Here is a 21,699-nt window from a genome sequence, read left to right on the forward strand (position 1 = left end):
CCAAATGTTCATCAACTGATGAATGGATAAAGAAATGTGGTAGAGCTACACATTCGAATATTATTCAGACATAGAAAGGAATGAACTTCTGATACATACTACAGCACAGATGAACCATGAAAACGCTATGCTAAGTGAAAGAAGCCAGTCACAAAAGGTCACATATGTATTGACCCTTTGTATGAAATGTCCAGATCCATAGAGACTGAAAGTGAATTAGTGGTTGCCAGGGACTGGGGGAAGGAGGATGGGGAATGACTGCTAATGGGTACCGGGTTTCTTTTGGGGGTGATGTAAATGTTCTAGGATTAGATAGTGGTGATTGAGGCACAATTTTGTGAATATACTGAAAAAAACACTGAATTGTATGACTTAAAAGGGTGAGCTTTATGATATGTGAATTATGTTTCAATAAAGCTGTTTTGTTTATCAAATGGATTAAAGATCTAAATGTATTAAGACCTGAAACCATAAAACTCCTAGAAAAGAACATAGGCACAACATTCTTTGATACAAATTGTAGCAATATATTTTTTTTGATCTGTCTCTTAAGGCAAAAGAAATAAAAGCAAAAATAAACAAATGGGACCTAATTAAACTTAAAACCTTTTGCACAGCAAAGGAAAACATCAACAAGATGAAAAGACAACCTATGGTTTGGGAGAAAATATTTGCAAATAATATGATTGACCAGGGGTTAACATCCAAAGTATGTAAACAGCTTGTACAAGTCCATACTGAAAAAAACAATCAAAAAATGGGCAGAAGACCTGAATAGACATTTTTCCAAAGACATACAGATGGCTACCAGGCACATGAAAAGATGTTCAACATCACTAACTATTAGAGAAATGCAAATCGAATCAACAATGAGATATTACCTCACATCTGTCATAATGGTCATAATTAAAAAGTCTACATATGTTGGCAAGGCTGTAGAGAAAAGGGAACCCTTGTACACTGTTGGTGGGAATGTAAATTGGTGCAGCCACTATGGAAAATGGTATGGAAGTTCTTCAAAAAACTAAAAATAGAACTACCGCATGATCTGGCAATTCCACTCCTGGGTATATATCTAGAAGAAACGAAAACACGAATTTGAAAAGATACATGCATCCCAACGTTCATAGCAGCACAGCCATTTGCGGCAACATGGATGGACCTAGAAAATATTGTGCTTAGTGAAATAAATCAGAGAAAGACAAATTCTGTATGATATCACTTATATGTACAATCTAAAAACTAATGCAAATGAATGTATACGTAAAATAAAAACAGACTCAGAGATATAGAATACAAACTTGTGGTTACCAAGGGGAGAGGGAAGGGAGGAGAGACTAATTAGGAGTATTGGGTTAATAGATACAAACTCTGTCTCTGTCTCTCTGTCTCTCTCTCTCTCTATGTGAGGACACAGTGAGAAGGAGGCCATTTGAAAGCCAGGAAGAGAGCTTTCACCAGAACCCAACCATACTAGCACAGTGATCTCAGATTTGCAGTATCCAAAACAGTGGGAAAATAAATCTTCGTTCAAGTCACCCAGTCTATGGTATTTTGTTATGGCAGCCTTAGCCAACGAAAACAGGTGATATCTTTCAGGTCCCACTTCTCCTGAATGAATGTTCCTAAAGACTAATCTAAATGGGGTGGGAGGTGGGGAAACATAACCACTGCTTCCATTTAATCAGGTATGTTTGTCCAATAGGCATCGCTATCCAGACAGAGAGCATAGTTTTTGTGAAGGGAGGGGTGAGTGGTGCCTGAGTTGGGGTTAGGGGGTTCAATTCCATGGTTAGGTTAGGATTTCCCTTCTTGGAGGGAAGTTCCATTACCTATAAGGTTATAACCGACTTTCTATTAAAAGTGAGAATTAGGGTAGAAGGGTGGGAAATTAGGTAGGGAAACACCCTAGATCTCCTGGTGTGGTGCTTCCCTTGCCTGGGCCTAAATGCCCTGACAAGCTCAGCATAAATGGATGGATAGCTCTGCCTTAAAAGAGAAAGTTCTTGTTGTTTGGTCCCCCATTTATAACACAAACAAAGTAGTATTTTTATATTTAAATGTAAAAACAAAAAAATTATACATATGGGTGTGCAAATAAGTGTGTGTTTTTTCCTCAGGGAGAAAATACCATTCTGGTCACTGGGGAGTCAAATTTGAGATGAGAGGACTGGTTAGAAATAAGGATCTCCTTTTGAGTGTGGGGAGGGGGTGGGAGAGCCAGTGCTTGAAAAGTTGGCTGTTTGGGGCTGTTATTCCCTCACCACCACTTCAGGGCTTCTCTGTGCCCTGCCCACACTTCTGGGGAGGCTGACAATGGTTAGTTAACAGATGGAAGCCCGTGCTAGCAATAGCAGTCACCTGAGCCCCAGAGCTTTGGTTTAAAAGACACACATGAACACACAGGGGTTTGGAAATATGAGTTGGCTGGTCAACTTGAGCAAGTTACTGGGGTTATTTTCTGGTGGGACTAGCATGTCACTAAAGCAGGCCTTTTGATAGATTAAAAAAAAGTGTTTTTTAAAGCAAAACAAGTTTAGATTTTAATCATATTTGTAGGGTTTCTAAGTCTTTGTTTTACAGAATTGCTTGTTTGCTTCAGCTGTCTCCTTCCCATCTCTGCTCTTGGAGGAAATGGGAACAGGACTGGAGTCAAAACACTTGTAATTTTGTAACCTGGTGTCTATTCTCTGAGTGTGAAATATTCCCTTCCTTTGTTAAGATTCCTGAGGAGTTATTTTTTTTTCTTTTATAATAAAAACAAACCCCACCTTCTTCCGTACATTTCCCCTACTATTTCTGGCTGGTTTTGTGTTGCTGCGGCAGGCGGGCTGTGGTTTTCTCTTACCATGGCAACTTCTAATTGCCGTGTACAGTATGTTCAGAGTTAGGTAACTCCTCCCTTATTGTAAACAAACTGTGTTAAAAGCCCAGAGCAGCTCTTATAAATCAACCTAACATTTCATAAATAAATAAATTAAATTAAATTCGTATGTGGCAGATCTTGACCAAACTCTTCAATCACTGCCAAAGGCAAGAAAACGTATTTAGATATCTACAATCCAGCTTGCTTTGGGAACAAGTACTATGTTACTCTGAATGAATACCTATTCTTCAGTATAAAAGATGTGAAAAATCTTGAAGAATATAAAAGAAACTAAGGTGGTGAGTGTACCCACAAGTCCCCTCGGCCCTTCTCTGCTAAGTGACAATGCAAAGGAAAATAGAGGAAATACGGATAAATATGATGCTTTATTTGTTTTTAAAACCCTGTCATCACTTCAAAGAAGAGTTGCCCTCCAGCTTTTCTACTCTTGTATTTGCTGAATAATTCTGCACTCATCATAGCCATTTCCCACTTATTCTGACTCTTATTTCCAGAGTAACTCAGCCTTGTCGTCAATCTACATTCACAAGTTGCCTTAGTGGTTTTTTTTTGCTCTTCCCTCAAGGGATAATGATCAGAATCTGGTGACGTGACCCAGGCAATTGCACACTGAAGCTTAGTGAATGGTCAGCGATAAAGGTTTCCCCAGCCCTTCCTGGCCCTCTGGTCAGGGGCTGAGTGTGGAGGTGTGGGCTCACAGTCCTGCCTCCGTGAAGCAACCTGTATGTACAAAGTAATAAGATCAATCCCTCTGCTTCTGCTAGTTGCAGTAAGAAAATGAAGCTCTGAAAATTCTTTTTGGATGTGATGCTGAAGATGCAAAGAACAATAATAGAAGCTAAAATTTTCTATTTCAATTTCAATTAGAGGAGAATCTCAACATTCCCATAGGCATTAAAAGAAGGAAATCTGAGGACACCCTAGGAAAGAAGGAAGAGTGGGAAAAATAACATTCAGGGGCAAAGGCAGAAGTTAGAAATTATCTTGACCCCTAGCGTTAGCCTCTGTGGACCTCATGTTACTAAAGTGTCCCCACAGTGAACTGGCTGCCATGTCCTCCCAGCCCTGCATCAGCCTGCATTCTGTCTTCCCAAGATATCCTGTTCTAGAGGCAACCAGTCCTCCCCGGTACTACAGCTCATTAGAATGACTACCTGTACTAGGGCCATGTATCGAGGGCCTACTAAGTGCTACACACATTTTCTCATTTAATACTTAGAGCAAACTTCAGAGAAGTCCTTACTCTGACTTTTTTATTCAGGACATGGATTCAGAGCCGGTAACTAAGTTGACTAAGGTCACAAGACCAGCAAGGATGAGAGATGGAATTTTACCCCATACTTCTAGAACTATAGCCTATTTAGCCAGAAGTATGTGGTGCTATGCTGGGATTATAACTAGTAAGCAATTTGACACGTTACTGTATATTAAAATAAGCATGCATGGCTACCTTATATAACAATACCAATTTTATAAGGATTTTAAAATAAGATGTGGGACTTCAAAGAAACTTCTAGGTGTATTAGACCACCATGGGCTCTGTCCCAGGTCCTCTTTCAGTTTCATTCTCCTATGTTGTTGGATTGAAAAGTGTGGAGTATGTTCCTTCCATGCGACTACTTTGACAACAGAGTTTCAGCTTTTCTAAATAAATTTTCTGAGGAAAAATGGAAGAAAGCATGACAAATAAAAATGCAAAAGCTTTCACGTAGGAGAATAATTTAAAATGTAGAGCTTTTGTGTTTTGGTTGACAGAAACACCAAGTTCTCACTTCATTCCTGTCTCATTGGGCACTAGACAAGACTACAAGGCCAGCCAGCCGGATGTGGGTTTGAGTTGCCATTGTGCTTATCTCAGAGGCTTTCTCGGGTTCTCCCCACAACCTCCTTCCTTGCCCCCTTTCAGGGATGAGCCCCATATCTGGCCCAGGCTCTGCTCCACTTCAGCTCCACAGCCATCCTGGCCCGAGGAAACACCAAATATCCCTACGACAAGCCACTGTACTCTAACTCTACAGAGGACTTCGCCATCTGAAAGCCAGGGACACGGGCTTGCAGATGCCACCCCCATGATGCTTTCTTGTTACAGCTACCCTAGCACATAACTCACCCCTTTCCACCTTCTTCATTCCTTTGAACCATAACTACTGTCCCCACCACTATTTGAAAATTAGCTCACCTTCCAGCCTAAAAGAGCTTGAGAAGCTGGTCTCCTGAGCATTCCAATGGCTTCAAAGTCGGCTGACATCACCTAATCAGAGTGACTATCTCTTGACACTCTGGACCAGGCTATCACTACCTAGCAGGAGTGTTTTACCAAAGTAGGAAAATTTGGCAACTATAGCTGAGAAATCATAGGGTTTTACCCTAGGTTTTCATAATCGAGAAACCAAGTAAAAGCCTATCATATAGAGTAGACATAGAGTTTTTAAAATGGAGACAAGATCTGGGAACACATGTCTGAGCCACGTGTCTCCAGAGGCACAGTCTCCTTTACCTGTTTTTCTGTTCTATCCACTGGGCTCCCATCAAAGTCTCCAATCACTGAAACAGATCTTAAGGCAGTTTACAGGAAACGATGAATGAACTGTGAGCCCAAACATCCCTCCCCAAATTAGAACTTACTGACTCAAATGAATCTGCTGTCGGTGAAGTAGGTGGAAGAGCTCCCCGTGCAGGCAGACAGGCTCTACTCCATTTCCATCACCACCTTGCAAACTAGCAAGGCCGGCAGCAAAATTCATGAAATCACATGGCCGAATGCCATTCACCTGCTGTCCTACCTTTCGAAAAAGCCTTCATTCCCGTCAGTAACAGTGAAAGCAGTCTTTCAGTACCAAAGAATATATTTTTAAAACTATAGTGGAAAGTATCCAAATACAGAAGTTTTCTACCCCGCTTTTCCCTATTTTTGCTATGCAGCAAATTCTATAATGAAAAACTGGAAAGAAATAACTCTTCATTGTCCCCATCCCTTTCCAAATGAATTTGCAAATCTTCTGGTCTGCCCTTCAGTCAAAATTTTTCTAGTTTGGAAAGCCTGCAAGATGTGACCCAAATTCACCCCATTCTGCCTCCAATCACAAAAGCATAATACCCTTTCATTTTTTAAACGAACATGACTTTGGAGTAGAAGTTCTTTATTTTGATACAAATCTCATTCTGCAAGAAAACATGAATAGTCAATATTTCCTCATGTATCATGCTGTTCATCTACAATAACCAATTTATTCAGAGATTTATTACCTTCCCCCAGCCTACGGCTTAGCACTGACAAAGCTGATAAGAAATTCACCGAAACTCCAACCCTTTGGGTTACGTAAAAAAGGTACACGTAAAGATGTGCAATAGCTATCTTTTTATGTTACTGGAGATAGAATCACAGTGTGTTGAAACTGACAGAGCCACCTTACGGAGCCAAGTGTTGCCAAACCTGGCTGAGGGTCTCCTGGGCTCCCACTTAGGAGTGCTTCTGTTAAACAGAAACTGTATGTATGAAAATGCTAAGTCCTTCATATCTTTGACAAGTATGTGTCAGTGTTAAGTTATCATTAAATGCAAATTTGATCGTGCTTAAAATCGTGCTTAAAGCTAGTATCACAGCATCAATTAGACTTCTGTATGCTTTTAGGAGGCTGAATAATTGCATTCACTTCAAAGCTACCATGTGATATGTATAAAACAGAAATTTCATCAAGTTTAACTAATCACAACACAAGTCAAATTCCATTCCCTATATGTAGATAAAGTCATCCCACTGTTGTTTATTTACTTGGTTCCTTTTTCCTCTGAAGAATTCTGGTCCCTGAAATCAACAGTAACTGATTTATCCTGCAGTCATGCTTTATTTACCAGGCATGAGAAACTTTGGAAAAAGGGAGGATTGCCCATCTTTTAAACTATACTTTCAAACCTTAACATTTTTAATAACGTAATCTTACAAATATACTTTATACATTTCAGTTACTCAAAGAGCATGCATTATTCAATTAGATTTGAAGCCTCTCCTCCTTCACTCTGCAAGGTTTGTAAAACAAGTATTTTCACTGAACAGAGGGAAAAAAATGAAAGCTCAAAGAAGTTAAATGACTTTCAAAGTTACTTATCTTGTAAGTGGAAGACACAATATCAGAATCTTCAGACTCCACAAAAAGTGTTCTTTTCATCAATAAAGGCTTTTAAAAATATACTTAGCTCTCTGCTTTATAAAATAGAAGGTTCTCAAAATATTTTTAAATTTTCTTGATGAATCAAAAATTTATGAACAACTGACAAACTGAACTACACAGCAATATATTGCTATTTTCTGCTCTTTGAAGTATGAAAGATTGCTTTCCCCAACACTGTATAATTCCAGAATGCTGTGCTGTTCTAATTGGTGAGCTTTAGTCTTAAATTGGCACTAAGAATCCCTAGAGGGTTACTGAGTTATGCAGAACCTAACTTGCCCTTACACTAAGTGTCCTCAGAATATTGTAGTGTTTGAATGGGTGTTTCTCTGTCTCTCCTCATTGTTATCTGGGGACACTCTCACCACTGATCACATGTCAGCAAGTTGTCCCACTACCATTTTTAATCCCCAAAGGTACTTCCAGTATCATCTTTTTCTGCTGTCCCTATTTTTCTCTGTCTCTGTCTTCTTTAGCCTTGCTAAGACTTAAGTCATTACATTTAACATCCAGTGAGAGTGTTCCTTTCTTCAGTTTGATAAATTATTACATTGCATTCCCTATTGCCTTTTTATCTTTGTATCTGTGACTCTTTTCAGCAATTTTTATCACTGTTCACACTTAGAATATATATATATTTAATTTTGAGATTTGAATTTGTGCTTGCTTAAAATTGTGGTTACAAATAAGTGGAGATATTGCTGTTGTAAATAGAACAAATTATTCCAAACATATAATACTTAAATTGCTTTTGAATTAATAAAATGAAATAAAGTGATAACTCTCAGTGGTAGATAAAGTAACCCAAGAATATTTGTATCCATTTGGTTCCTGAGTGAAGACTGTGGAACATCTCTAGTGGAATAATGGGATCATGGAATGTTATGGTGTAGAGAGCCTTAGTGACCATCTGAATTAGGCCCTGAAGTTCTCAACCTCTTTTTCTGAATCCACAAATACGATAATTCTCACAAATATTCCCAAGTTTATTCCTGGCACATAAGCTACACATCTATCCTTTTTTTCCTCCTACTCAAAATTAGCATATAGGAATGAAAATTATTGTGAATGATATTATTCTAGGGATAGCTACCCTAAAATAAAATGTCAATCCTTGGCAAATTTGGCACTTTATGTACGATTAGAAACAAATTAATCTCAAAACACCTCACATAGACTTTGATATAGCTAAGTGTTCGAGATGAGAGTCCAAGTCTTTATGCAGAAACTGGGTTCCAGAGAGGAAGAGTGTCTTATCTAAGGTCACACAGTAGGTGGTAGTAGTGCTAAGGTTGGAGACCACCTCTTCGAGTCTACTGCTGTTCAGAACATATCATGCTGCCTCACAATTAAAATTTAAGACCATGATCTATTAAAACACTGAAGAAAGAAAACACTGAATAAAGACAGTACAATGATTTTCAAACTGCACTATAATATTGGAGCAGAATATTATTTTTCTGCACAATGTAAGCCATAATAATTGTTTAAAAGTATTAATAGTGATAAGTTAACAGCCAGTGAAAAATTTCTACCACAGAAAAATCACCTAAAGGACAAAAAAAAAATTCCACGAAAAACTCTTTAAGTGTGACTAGTTAGCACATTTGCTATCATAAACATCCTATTTCTATGCCATATTAGTAAGAAAAGGTTCCAAAGCAATAGCATCGTAATAATCAATAAATATGTATGTGATGCAAGAGGTAATTTTGATACTGAACAAAGTAGTTTCCAGTAAGCTTGTATCTACATGCCCAAAATAGCAGATGGAAAAAAAAACTGTCTTCTTGCAGACTGCTGCCTTCTTGCTGTAGACAGAGGGAGAGGGACAGGGACAGGGACAGGGACAGGGAGGGAGAGAGGTTGAGAGAGAGTGCACTCTGGGTCTCTTCTTATAAGGGCACTAATTACATCATAAGGCCTCCCCACCCTCGTGGCCTCATCTAAACCTAATTACCTCCCAAGGGCCCCACCTCCTAATAGCATTACATTGGGGGTTAGAGCTTTGACATATGAATTTTGGGGGAACAAACATACAGTCCATAACAAGATCAAAGTGTTAGGTTTTGTGATTTAATGGCAGAAGTAGATTTTTATCACCAGGTAATAATCAGCATACTTACAGTACCTTTATATATATATATATATATATATATATATATATATATATATATATATACACACACACATACATACGTATATATTCAAAAACACTACTTATAATTCAATAGAATGTGCCTTACAGGCGATTTTAATTCTGTTAGGCTATCTGCAGACAAACTGCTTGTCAGATACATGAAATATCTATCTCATCTATTTCTCACACAGTTCACTTACCTGCAGTGATAAACCTTATTCCACATATTCTTTGGGGGTGAAAAAATCACATTCTACTCTTCGCTTGATCCTGAAACACCTCCTCTATGCTCTGTTGCCCTTTATGGGTGACGATGCAGATTATATATACATATATCACATCATAAAACAAGATATACTTGACTTGAAACCATTCTGGCATCAAAGCAGTGTTTAATGCTGCTCATTTATCTGCTCTTTTGACATAGGATAGACAAATCCTCTAAATAAGCCCAGCCCCCTTTTAAAGTGCAGCAAACCAGTACACCACTGGAAAACAACTAGGACAAATCAACAAAATTGGTGTTGCCAATAAGAACTGTGTGATTCATCTTGAACAAAGATCCTGAAGGGAAAGAAAAAAAATTGACAGAGTCACAGACTCCAATGGTGGTTTGAATTGCACCCTCACCTAGCAAAGAAAAAAACAATCTTTAGACATGCAAATAAACATTTTCTCCAAAAGTGAAAGGCAAATTTTGTAGAGATAGTTGAAGGTGAACGATTAAACAATTTTTGTAAAAGCAGATTATTTTTTGGCAAGCTTTTTCTCTTGGTGCACGTTAGGAAATTCAGCATGCATTTAGTATAAACAGATTTAAATGTACTATGATTTGAAGTCTTAAATGTGCAGCTAAAATATTTAATGCTTCCCAGTCTATATATGTCAAGCACTTTGAACTTACAGACAACCATCAACAAATAATCATTAGCAATTCGTCTGGTGGAAAAAAAAAGGAAAAGAAAGGAAAACACCTAGACTGTTCAATGTCTTAAAGACATGAATCTATTTTAGAAAGAGTTGAGGCCAACTGAGGATGTTAAATAAATGGTAAGAAAATGTCTCAATTAAAATGTTTTGTTCCAAAGTTCAGCAGAATAGATTTTATTCTTTATTAGTTTAGTATTCTATTAACTTGTGTTAATCTGATTACAAAAAAAACAAAACCCTAACCATAAAAGCCTACATAAAAGCTGAGAAATTTAGTTATATATACATAAAGTAATTTGAAGAATATTGACCAAAAAGGACATGTTAGAAAATAAATATTCCTTTATTCAAAACACCTTTGAATTCCGAATTCTAAACAATTTAAAAACTCAGTACCTTAATAAAATTTGAGTAGCAGTTCTAATATTTATTAGATATATATAATATTATATGTATAATACTCTAATAATATAGGGTATTTTAAAGGTATGAATTTTATAATTATTTTCAAATATATTCAAAACTAAAATATCAATTAACCCCATATTGAGTCTACTTTTAGTCATTAAATTCATTTCTTGTATATTATACTTAAGTTCATAAATTATTAATGTTTTATTTCTAAAATATTTAAGAAACTAATTTCAGAGTTGTTCAAAGATCATTCAACTCCAGGTTTATTAATCTGTACCTTTAAGAGGAGAATATTTCTAAGCAAAACAGGACAAACTTAGCCCCTGCCCACTTGTCTAAAATTAATTTAGATTTTAGGAATTGGTATTGGCGTGGTTTTATTTCCAAGAGTGTAAACTCCAAGATGGTATTTTTGTCTGTTTTGCTCACTATTATATCTTTAGCATCTAGAATAATGTTGAGCCCATGATGGGTACTAAAATCTTTGTTGAATGTTGAATAAATATATTGTATTCCCAGCTCTACTCCTGGAGAGAGTCTGTTATTCTTTTCTTTGGAAGACAAAGGCTTGCAGCAGAGAAGTTCTGCAATTTGACTTTTTTCATATGGTCCAGACTTGTCTTGGTCTCAAAGTTAGTATTTTCTCCAGTAATTGCATGCTGTTATTTTCAGAAATAAGATTTTAGTATACGATGTTGCTTTTTTTTTTTTTTTTGCGGTACGCGGGCCTCTCACTGTTGTGGCCTCTCCCGCTGCGGAGCACAGACTCCGGACGCGCAGGCTCAGCGGCCATGGCTCACGGGCCCAGCCACTCCGCGGCATGTGGGATCTTCGCGGACCGGGGCACGAACCCGTGTTCCCTGTATCGGCAGGCGGACTCTCAACCACTGCGCCACCAGGGAAGTCCTACGATGTTGCTTTTAATCACGTTGAAGTGCAGGATCTTTTAGAATGCATAAAGTCACTTGGGTATACTTAAAGAAAAAAGCTCCTTGCTAAAACTTCCTCCTCAAGAAAGTTAACTGGCTAAGTGCAAATGTTCCAATTTATTCAGTGTAACCAGGAGACTGATGTGACTGAAATTTTGTGACTGAAATTTTAAAAATGTTCCAAGGATTAGCATTTCAAAAAGACGTATTACTAAATCCTTTTTTTTTTAACTCCTCAGGCTCAATTTACTTTGAGAACATTTCTCAAACATTAGTAGAAATAAAATATTTCAAAAGATAAAGAAAATCACAAAGATTAGAAAGAGTCACTTTTTTTTTTTTTTAGCATATCCACTGACAGAAGTTAATAAGTAAAACACTGCTTGGAGTTCATCTCCTTTGAGGCAATATATTTCAGAACTCATATAAGAGAGATCACATTGCACATTTTGTTATCTATTACCCAGAAACAATCCATCATTTTTTATTTCCCAGAAACTATGTTTAGAGATACTGTATACATTCTTTAGCCTGACTTGTAGTCCTGGATCTCTGTTAGATGACACCTAAAATATGTTACGGGAATGTCTTTACACTTACTGCTTCCTTTTAATCTTTTTAAAACTCTGTTTTGTGCTTTAAGAAAATTCATTCTCCTTGTTAAAAAATGCAAACGTTAACGAAATATGTGAGGTAGAAATTGAAAATACCCAAGCCTCAAAATTAATAACTATTAACAGGTAATGAACATGCTTCCTAATTTCTTTTACTCCACATATACTAAAATGTGTGTGTTGTGTGTTCAGACAGACAGCTATGTATGTATATTTTTACAAAAATGTAATCATACCAAATATATTGTGTACACACTATATTATGTACTATATTGTGTGCTTTTTGGCCTGACAACATATCTTGTAAACCTTCCCATGTCATTACAAGTGGATAAATCTCATTTTGTGAAACAGCACCTACTACTTTATAACAATACTATAAAATATCAATATTTATTTAATACCAGACTGATATGTAAGTTTTCCTTTTTTTTCCCCTTCTTACAAGTGAACACTTTTTTTTTCTTTGCGGCACGCAGGCCTCTCACCGCTGCGGCCTCTCCCGCCGCGGAGCAACAGGCTCCGGACGCGCAGGCCCAGCGGCCATGGCCCACGGGCCCAGCCGTTCCGTGGCATGTGGGACCCTCCCGGACCGGGGCACGAACCCACGTCCCCCGCATCGGCAGGCGGACTCCCAACCACTCCACCACCAGGGAAGCCCCACTTTTTTTTTTAATATATATATTTTTAAATGTATTTATTTATTTATTTATGGCTGTGCTGCATCTTCGTTGCTGCACCCGGGCTTTCTCTAGTTGCGGCGAATGGAGGCTACTCTTTGTTGCGGTGCACGGGCTCCTCATTGCAGTGGCTTCTCCTGTTGCAGAGCACGGGCTCCAGGCACATGGGCTAGTTGTGGCTCACTGGCTCAGTAGTTGTGGAATGTGGGCTCAGTAGCTCCACAGCATGTGGGATCTTCCCAGACCAGAGCTCAAACCCGTGTCCCCTGCATTGGCAGGTGGATTCTTAACCACTGCGCCACAAGGGAAGTCCCACAAGTGAACACTCTTGCATTTAGATCTTTCTTGTGTGTTTCTGTAAGATGAGTTTTCTAGAAATGGAATTTCTGGGTCAAAGGGTATATATAATAGCCAAATTTCTCTAGAAAAAGATGGTATCAATTGACTCTTTCACCAGTATGAATGAGAACATATTTCACTTCACATTTGCCAGCATTAAGTATTAATATTTTTAATACTTGAAAATATTTTAGGTGATAAATATCAAATTTTAATTTGCATTTTAATTATTGCTAAATTTACTGGGTAGTTAATGTAGTTTATTTCTTTGTGGATTATTTAAGTTGTTTATTTTCTAGTTTGGTTGTGAGATATATATATGTATATATATTGCCATAGAGATGGTTTGTGTCATGCTTAGTAAGATCTTCCTTATATACAAATATATACAACATAAACAGGTGGGAGAGTAGCCTCAAAATATTTAGCACTATCCCAACTTGAGTTTAGATTTATGCACTAAAATGGTAGAGATAGATGGATGATAGATAGGTAAGAGATAATGCTATATATTCCATGCAACTGGTATGCCTATACTAGTATGTACAAACAATATCAATTCTGCACCTATGTTTTCTTTTATTTCTTTCATGGTTTAAATTTTTACATTTAAGTTTTTATCCACATGAAATGTATTTAGTATAAGGAGTGAGGTAGGGATTATAACCTGACCTCCCAAAAGGATAATTATTCTATTATCATTTATTTATTACATAATTCATTTTAATCCCATGATATGAAATACATCTTTGTTTTGTATAAATTGTACAGATATTTCAGGGTGAGAGTGTTTCAGAAAGACAAAGCAGCAGCAAGGAAGCCAGTGTGGTGGGAGAGGTGTCAGCTACAGCAAGAGGAGCAGGAAATGGGAGGACTCATGTCATGTAGGACCTCCTGAGCCATTCTGTATCTGAAGAATTTTTTACTGATTTCCTTTGCTTTGTTGGTTTATTTGTTGATAGCTAGGAATCGGTATAGATTTTTAAAAATCTCCCAGTTGATCTCATTCTTACTTGCTCATTGAATTGTCTTTTCTTTTCAGATCAATTTTGATCATTTATATTTTTAAAAAACACCTACCTTATCCAGGACTTTTCCCTAATTCATTAATATGGAAAGGTGCAAAGAAATCTCTTAACATTTGAAGTATGTATTTCCCCTCAATTAATAGAATATTGCTTTTTCTCATTGCTATTTATGCTTTGCTTTCCCTTTTTTTCCCTTTGTTGAGGTATCTAGGAGCTTAGCTTTTTCAAGAGGATTTTTTCGTGAAGACAGCTCTTTGATTTATCTATGCCACTGCTTTCCTTTTTTTCTAATTTGTTAATTTATATTTTTATTTTAACAATTATTTTTCTCTGTATTATTTGAGTATATCTTTATTTTCCTAATTTTTTGTTTGACATTTAAGGGATTCATTTTTATTGTTTTGTGTTTAATAAGTTAAATGTTTAATGCTTGGTATTTTCCTCTGAGTACATTCTTAGCCATATCCTAGAGCTTTTGATTTATAATGTAGTATCTTTATTTCCTAGAAATTCTACAATTGTTTTGTTTTGATATTTTCTTTAATTATGTTGATATTTTGTTTGATCTAAGAATTGAATTGTGAGCCGAACAGAAATTATTTTTAAAAATTTTTTTATAAAAGAAATGAATTGTGCAGGAGGAGAGAGGTTTGGCTGTATGACTGGGTTTTTTTTTGTTTGTTTGTTTTAATGTTTTCAGTTTTTCCTGGTTTCTTTTTTTTACTATAACCTCCTGCTTTATGGCTCTTTGTCCAAAATGTGGGGTTTTTTTTTTACTGCTTTTATTTCTTAAATCTTTAGTTTTTATATTTGTGTTCTGAGATTCTTTTAAAAATTTTAATAGGTACATTTACACTTAATAGTAAATCTGAATTTAATATTTAAAATTTATTCAAATACATTTTCCCTGAACTGATAAAAATCATAGAATAAGCCGAAATCACTACTTTTCATTCATAAAATAAACTGAAATCACAACTTGGCTTTAATGGATTGATCTGATCAATGCAAATCCAACTGAGCCCCAACAATGTGTCAGGTATGGAAATGATTTTATGAATGAGAAAGTTGTAGGCGATTACCAAAAAAAAGAAGACAGAGGGCCACACACAAAGTCTGCTGAGAGAACACAGTAGGGAGAAATTAATTCTGAGAGAAGGATAAATGAAGGCAGTAGGGAATTATCACCTTTCCTAACAGGGTCTCCAATATATATTGCTCAACATGTCAGCCCACGACTGAGATCAGAAAAGACAAGGATTGCCTATTTGTATATGCATGTATATGTGTGTGTATATATATATATAGTCTCAAAATAGCATGAAGTCTGTGCTGTAGATGTCATGGTTTGGATCATAAACCCATGAAATATCTCATTACACATCTTCCAATGATGATTTTCTGGCAAGACATACTAATCTATTTCTCAGATAATAGCAACCCCCTACCTTGCTTCAACCCACACAATTGAAAAAGATATGTCTTAAGGGAATTTATATTTGAAAGTATGAATCTCTGGGGCCATACTAAAAGCTAGTGAGACAAAAAAGACCATCAGAAAGAAAAAAATAGGTTTTATAAAACAAAATGGGACATTTCTCTTATTATTAACACATGCCAACATGCCATGGAACTCTAGGGATTGTAGTGCTCAGGTGCAGAATAGCGAGCCTTGATTTGGTAATGGAAAATTCCATGAAGGGTCCAATAATATGTTATGCTTCATTAATATAAGAATTTTTACATTTATACTGTGATTTTCACCCTTCATTATCCTAAAATGCTTTATTAACTGAAGCCACTATGAAGAAAATCTCACCACCACTGTGGGACAAGCTCCTTGTGATATGTTTTTATTATTATTATTATTATTATTATTATTATTATTTTGCGGTACGCGGGCCTCTCACTGTTGTGGCCTCTCCCGTTGCGGAGCACAGGCTCCGGACGCGCAGGCTCAGCGGCCATGGCTCACGGGGGCAGCCGCTCCGCGGCATGTGGGATCCTCCCGGACCGGGGCACAAACCTGCGTCCCCTGAATCGGCAGGCGGACTCTCAACCACTGCGCCACCAGGGAAGCCCCCTGTGATATGTTTTTAAATTAAAATATCAAAAACAATTTTGTTTAAGGAAGGAAGAACAAAATGATGCCTAAATAGAAATTTCATAAATACCTAAAGCCAGCAAATCTTAGCACCATCACATTTTAAGTTTAGATTTATACAGTCATTTATTTTCACTGAGAGTTAGGACAAAGGGCAGGACTGAAGTGATGGTTTAAGGGTGGATTTCGACATCTACCCTGCTGCTTGGCAAAATCCTTGAGCGACAGTCTCTGGAAGACCAGATGTAAAAATGCTACATGACACTTCATACAATCTCTGTATGAGCAGTGATACAGAGTGATGAGCAACTCTTTAGTCTGCCCATTCCCCTGCCCCTGAGAAGTATGATTTAATTCTCCCCAGCCCCTTTCTCTTCTACCAAAGTTTTCTCTGATGCTCCTCACAGAAGAAATGTGGATAGGTAACAGAGATAACAGCAGAGTCCTCTGCCTTCCCCTGGGCATGCTAGCAAAGGGGAGATCTCTCACCTCCAGCAGAAACATACACTCCATGAACTGAGGTTGCTCTTCCGTATTCTTGTTCTGAGCAGTCAGAGTTAGGGAGTCACACCAGTGCTCTTGGTTTAGGCTTCACTGAAGAATGCATGGGCTATTTCCCAAGGTGTCTTCCCTGGGATAGAAGAAGCAGCATCAGCCATAACAGGTTGTCAGGGAAGCTGATGGCCGGAGGTTAGCAGTGGCAGGGGAAAGTGGTCAGAAGGAATGAATTGAGTCTCCTTGCCCTGACAGGGTCACTGTGATCACATCACCTCTCCAGGCTTCTCTTTTGAAGCAGGATAATATATAAAATGCTTTTTAGAGAAAGCAAATGTAAATTTTTATTCATCAAAAAAGCAGAAGATCAGACTTGATCTTAAAAGCCCTCTACTGCCACAGAGCTCTAATTCTTCCAGACTTTGGGTGGGTTCTGTCCAGTGTGGTATCTAACACATACTTCCTCAGAACCAAAAACTATTTCTTATGTTGACTTTTCTAACAGTGTAGGAGTATGAGCTCTTAAGCTTATGAGTTGGGTGACCTTGGCAAATTGCCTAATCACTTCTTGCCTACATGTCCCCACTTGTAAATGGGGAAAATAATCATCCTTACTTCATAGGTTTACAAGGAAAGTGCTTAGAGTAGTAATTCACATATAGAACGTACTTTACATAAACTGTTATTGTTAATGTCAGGTTATACAAGGTATAATCAGATACACAGTTTTGAAAATACAAAGCAACAAACTATAAAAAATAATTACAAATCAAAATAACTACCCAGCAATGCTTTACAAATTTACATATTTAAAAGCAAGATGCCTGGCATTTTATCATAACCATTTCCCTTAATATAATGGGAGCCTTTTCTCCTATCATTAATATTTTCAAAAATGGTTTTATTACCGTCTTTCATATGAGGATATATTGTGATATAGTTAAATGCCCCTATTTAAGAAACAGACTGTTTCCAATCTACTACTTGAAAAACACTAGGATAAATGTTCTTGTATACAAATATTGGACTAAATTATTGCTGTTTATTTCCTCAGGATATATTCTATGAATGAGATTTCTTGGTCAACAGAAATTATCATCCTCAGGGTTCTCTATACATAGCTCCCAACTGCTTTCCCAAAGGGCTGTCCTAATTTGGGGTGTGAGGGTCCTTATCAAACTGCATCCTATTCAGCATTGAATATTTACCTTCATGTAATCTTTGTCAATTTGATACATAAAAACTGTATAAAACTAATATGTTAATTTGAATGTGTTTGCTTACAGTGAGATTAAACTTTGTCTTCTCATAGTTAAGTAAGTTTTGTATTTCTTCTGTAAATTATCTGTTCATGTTTTTTGACCACCATTTTTTATTATAGTATTTATGTTTTACTATGTATTGTTTTATTATATAACCCTTGGTCATATTTCGATAAAGTTTTCCTCACAATTGCTATTCCCTCTTACTTTTGTTTCCAGTGATACTTTAGTTATTCAACAGGTATTTATTGAGTACCACCTATGTGCTGATCACTGCTCCCAGCTCTGGAGAAACAAGACAATATTTTCTACAAAGCAAATAGGATAGAGAAGTCCTTGATTTCACAGAACTTACAGTCTGGTCTGGGAAATAGATGTTAACCAAGAAAACAAGTAAGTAAATAATATAATAAATAATATTACAAAAGTGATGTTCAAATGGCATGTGTCACTTTCACCTGCCAGAATACCACAATATATGTTATTAATTATAAAGTCTAGGCAGTGTTTCTCAGAATAGAAAAACTAGAGGGGTTTTTCCTTGACAGTTTACAGGATAATAAAAGCCTTCCTTTTCTTCCTAAAAGAAGGTTCTCAGCTCTAGCTGCTCTTAGAAGCACCAGCTTTTTAAATTCCCATGCCTGCCCACCCTTCTACCCCATGAATTGGTCTTGGGTGAGGGCTGGGCATTGCTATTTTTTTTAAGCTTGCCAGGCAAGTCTAATGTGAATTCAGTGTTGAGAATAAAGGGTTGAGGAAGCACTTACTAGTGCCTTCCTGCTCTCTCAGCTTGAATACAAAGAGACCAAGACCTGGCTTTTATGTTAAAACTAAAGGCACTAAACTAGGTCACCTTGGGACAGTGCTGAGAGACACAACTCTCTTCATTCCTGAGTGAAATCCAGATGACTGGAAATCAGTCCTCAAATCGTCTGCTAATAGTTAAAGGGAAAGACTTTGAGAGTATGACTAATCCCATAACTGAAGATAAAACTAAGAGACATACGGGGCAGTGTGAAGGGAAAACTGAACAGCGAGGAGAGGTATATATACAGCACAGAAGGCTGTATTAGTCAGGATAGAAGTATATTACAGCATGATAACTAGAAATCCTAACTTTTAGTGGTTAAAAACCATAGAAGCTTATTTCTTGCTCGGGGTAAATTTCCTGCAAGAGTTGGCAAGGAGCTCTACTTCATAGTCACACTTAGAATTTTAGGCTAACACATGAATTTAAATGCAAAGAAATAAAAGAAAATGAAAATCAAAGTACCATCTCTTTCCAAGTTGGGCCGATGCCAATAAGATCACTGCTTTTTGCTTTACATTCTCAGAAAGAATGGTAGCTGGTTGCTGCTCTGGTACCTGAGTTGAAGTGCTCCTTATTTATTATTGTTAATGGTCAGATTATACCTCAAGGCAAAACTGGGCTTATTATTTCCTATCCAAAGCTGAATTCGGCGAGGGTAAATAAAGCTGAGTTAATCAACTTTTTATATATGTTGCCCCTGCTCATCAGGGCTAAGGTTTAAGAATTTACCCATTCAGGGGCTTCCCTGGTGGCGCAGTGGTTGAGAGTCAGCCTGCCGATGCAGGGGACACGGGTTCGTGCCCCGGTCCGGGAAGATCCCACATGCCGCAGAGCGGCTGGGCCCATGAGCCATGGCCGCTGAGCCTGCGCGTCCGGAGCCTGTGCTCCGCAGCGGGAGAGGCCACAATGGTGAGAGGCCCGCGTAACGCAAAAAAAAAAAAAAAAAAAGTTTAAGAACTTCCCCATTCAATTAGCAACTCCTCCTCACATCTGGATGGGTGTAAGAGTGGTTGGTGGATGGAATTAAGAAAGAACATGAAGGCACAAAGGCATTTACTCCTCCTACATAGTTCTTGACAATTATGAATAATGAAATGGCATGGAGTGTGTATTCTATTTTTCTAAACTGCTACTGTTTAGTGTATTATGTGGAAAAGACCAGACCCAACGAACAGTGTCACTCCTCCAAAAGAAAACATCAGGTAATACTGAAGAACATAGTTTTTAATATCATCATCTGATCTATGCTGACTCAAGTGGATGGTGTTGCATGGGGCATTAGTTCAACTGATTGAAGGCCATGTTCCTGAAAAATCAGTCAGCACTGTGATCCAAAGAAACCTCTTCCCCAAATCCGTATGTGACTATCCACGTCTTGGAAATAAGAGCGGATGATATGAAAGAGGTTGGGTAGATTACTTCAAATATTTCCCCATTATCAGGAAAGGAAGTCAGAGTATGGACCTCTTTTAACTTTAAAAGCAACAGTCCAGGAATAAAACAGTAGTCTTTCCCCAACTCCCACTGTGTTCTTGAAATACGCTGCATGAAAAAATTTACTACTGAGGAATTTAAGACTATGTAGAAATGGGTTTAGGGAATTGATGACATGAGGGGACCTGTGAAAGCCCTATAAATATTTTTACATTAACCAAAATTAATATAGTATATTAAACAGAATAGCAAGAACACACTGTATATCATTCAATGAATAATAACTAACACTCTACAATTAATTTCCATTTTCTTTTCCTTCCTTGCTGGAGTTACTTCAGGATATTCTGTCCCATTGTTTTATTGAGAAACTTATAATTGTCTTTGTTTTGTGGCAGCTTATAAAGTATACTGAAGAGGAGCCTTGACCCTCATAAAAAGTTCAACGTCTTTCTGCTCTTATGACCTACATTGTTGAGTTCTGCTTCCAGAAATCCAAGAAAACCAAAAGAATTTGTAGACTGGACATATTGAGATGAAGGGGAAAAAAGCAGCAACAACAAAATTGTGGGCAATCTTGTAAGTTTTTCAATGTATTACAGAAGAGTAGACCTTATCAAGGCCTAACCCCTCCCCTGGAACATGCCAAAAGACCAAGAGACAAAGTTATTCAGGATTAGCTTCACCCATGAACCTAACCAATCGCAGCATAAATTAGAACACAACAGAAGACATGGACTTGACTCTGTGAAACCTCTGAAACTTTTTACCTGCTTCCTACCTAACAGAGAAGGCTTAAGGCTATTTGCCTCATCTTCCTATATCTGTCTTAAGGCAACACTGCGAAACCCTCTACCATGCAGTGCTGACTACCATTGTTTTATCTATCTCTATGATAGAGAGATGAAAAAAGTTCCCTCCCTAGAGGGTGGTGTTAGGTGCTTCCACAAGTGATGGACTAATCAATCTCTGTTTTTAACTTCTGCTTTAACCAAGAAATAAATATATGAACAAAAAGGAAAAAAAGAAAAAAAAGGAAAAATTACAGTCCGCTACCGAATGAACTGTGTCCCCTCAAGTTGAGATTCTTTCTCTCTCAATCTCTCTCCACTTGTCATGTGAGGACACAGCAAGAAGATGGCCATCTACAAGCCAGGAAGAAAGCCTTCACCAGGAATCAAACCAGCACCTTGATCTTGGACTTCCCAGCCTCCAAAACTGTGAGAAATAAAGTTCTGTTGCTTAAGCCACCCAGTCTATGTTTTTGTTTTTTTTTAAATGACAACTCAAGCAGACTGTCCCAGAATGATGATGTATCTTTCATAAATCTGTGGATAATTCTAGTACGTTTCTAAGGGTTATCATTTTTTTCTTCTTATTCAGAACGTGGGGCACGATACTGTGATATTGAGGAGAAGCAACAGAACTATCCTCCCCTCATGATTTCTCCCCTGCACCTCCCC

At 37.5% G+C, this 21,699-nt stretch overlaps 1 long non-coding RNA gene across 1 annotated transcript; it reads left to right on the forward strand.

The window, feature by feature from the left end:
• The first annotated feature begins 13,448 nt into the window (after nt 1-13,448).
• LOC137205021 (uncharacterized) lies at nt 13,449-21,479 on the forward strand. Its single transcript, XR_010933959.1, has 3 exons — nt 13,449-14,248; nt 18,211-18,384; nt 20,635-21,479. It is a non-coding gene; the product is annotated as an uncharacterized lncRNA (long non-coding RNA).
• The last annotated feature ends 220 nt before the right edge of the window (nt 21,480-21,699 follow it).

This window comes from Pseudorca crassidens, chromosome 13, assembly GCF_039906515.1.
Source record: "Pseudorca crassidens isolate mPseCra1 chromosome 13, mPseCra1.hap1, whole genome shotgun sequence".
Taxonomy (NCBI): domain Eukaryota; kingdom Metazoa; phylum Chordata; class Mammalia; order Artiodactyla; family Delphinidae; genus Pseudorca; species Pseudorca crassidens.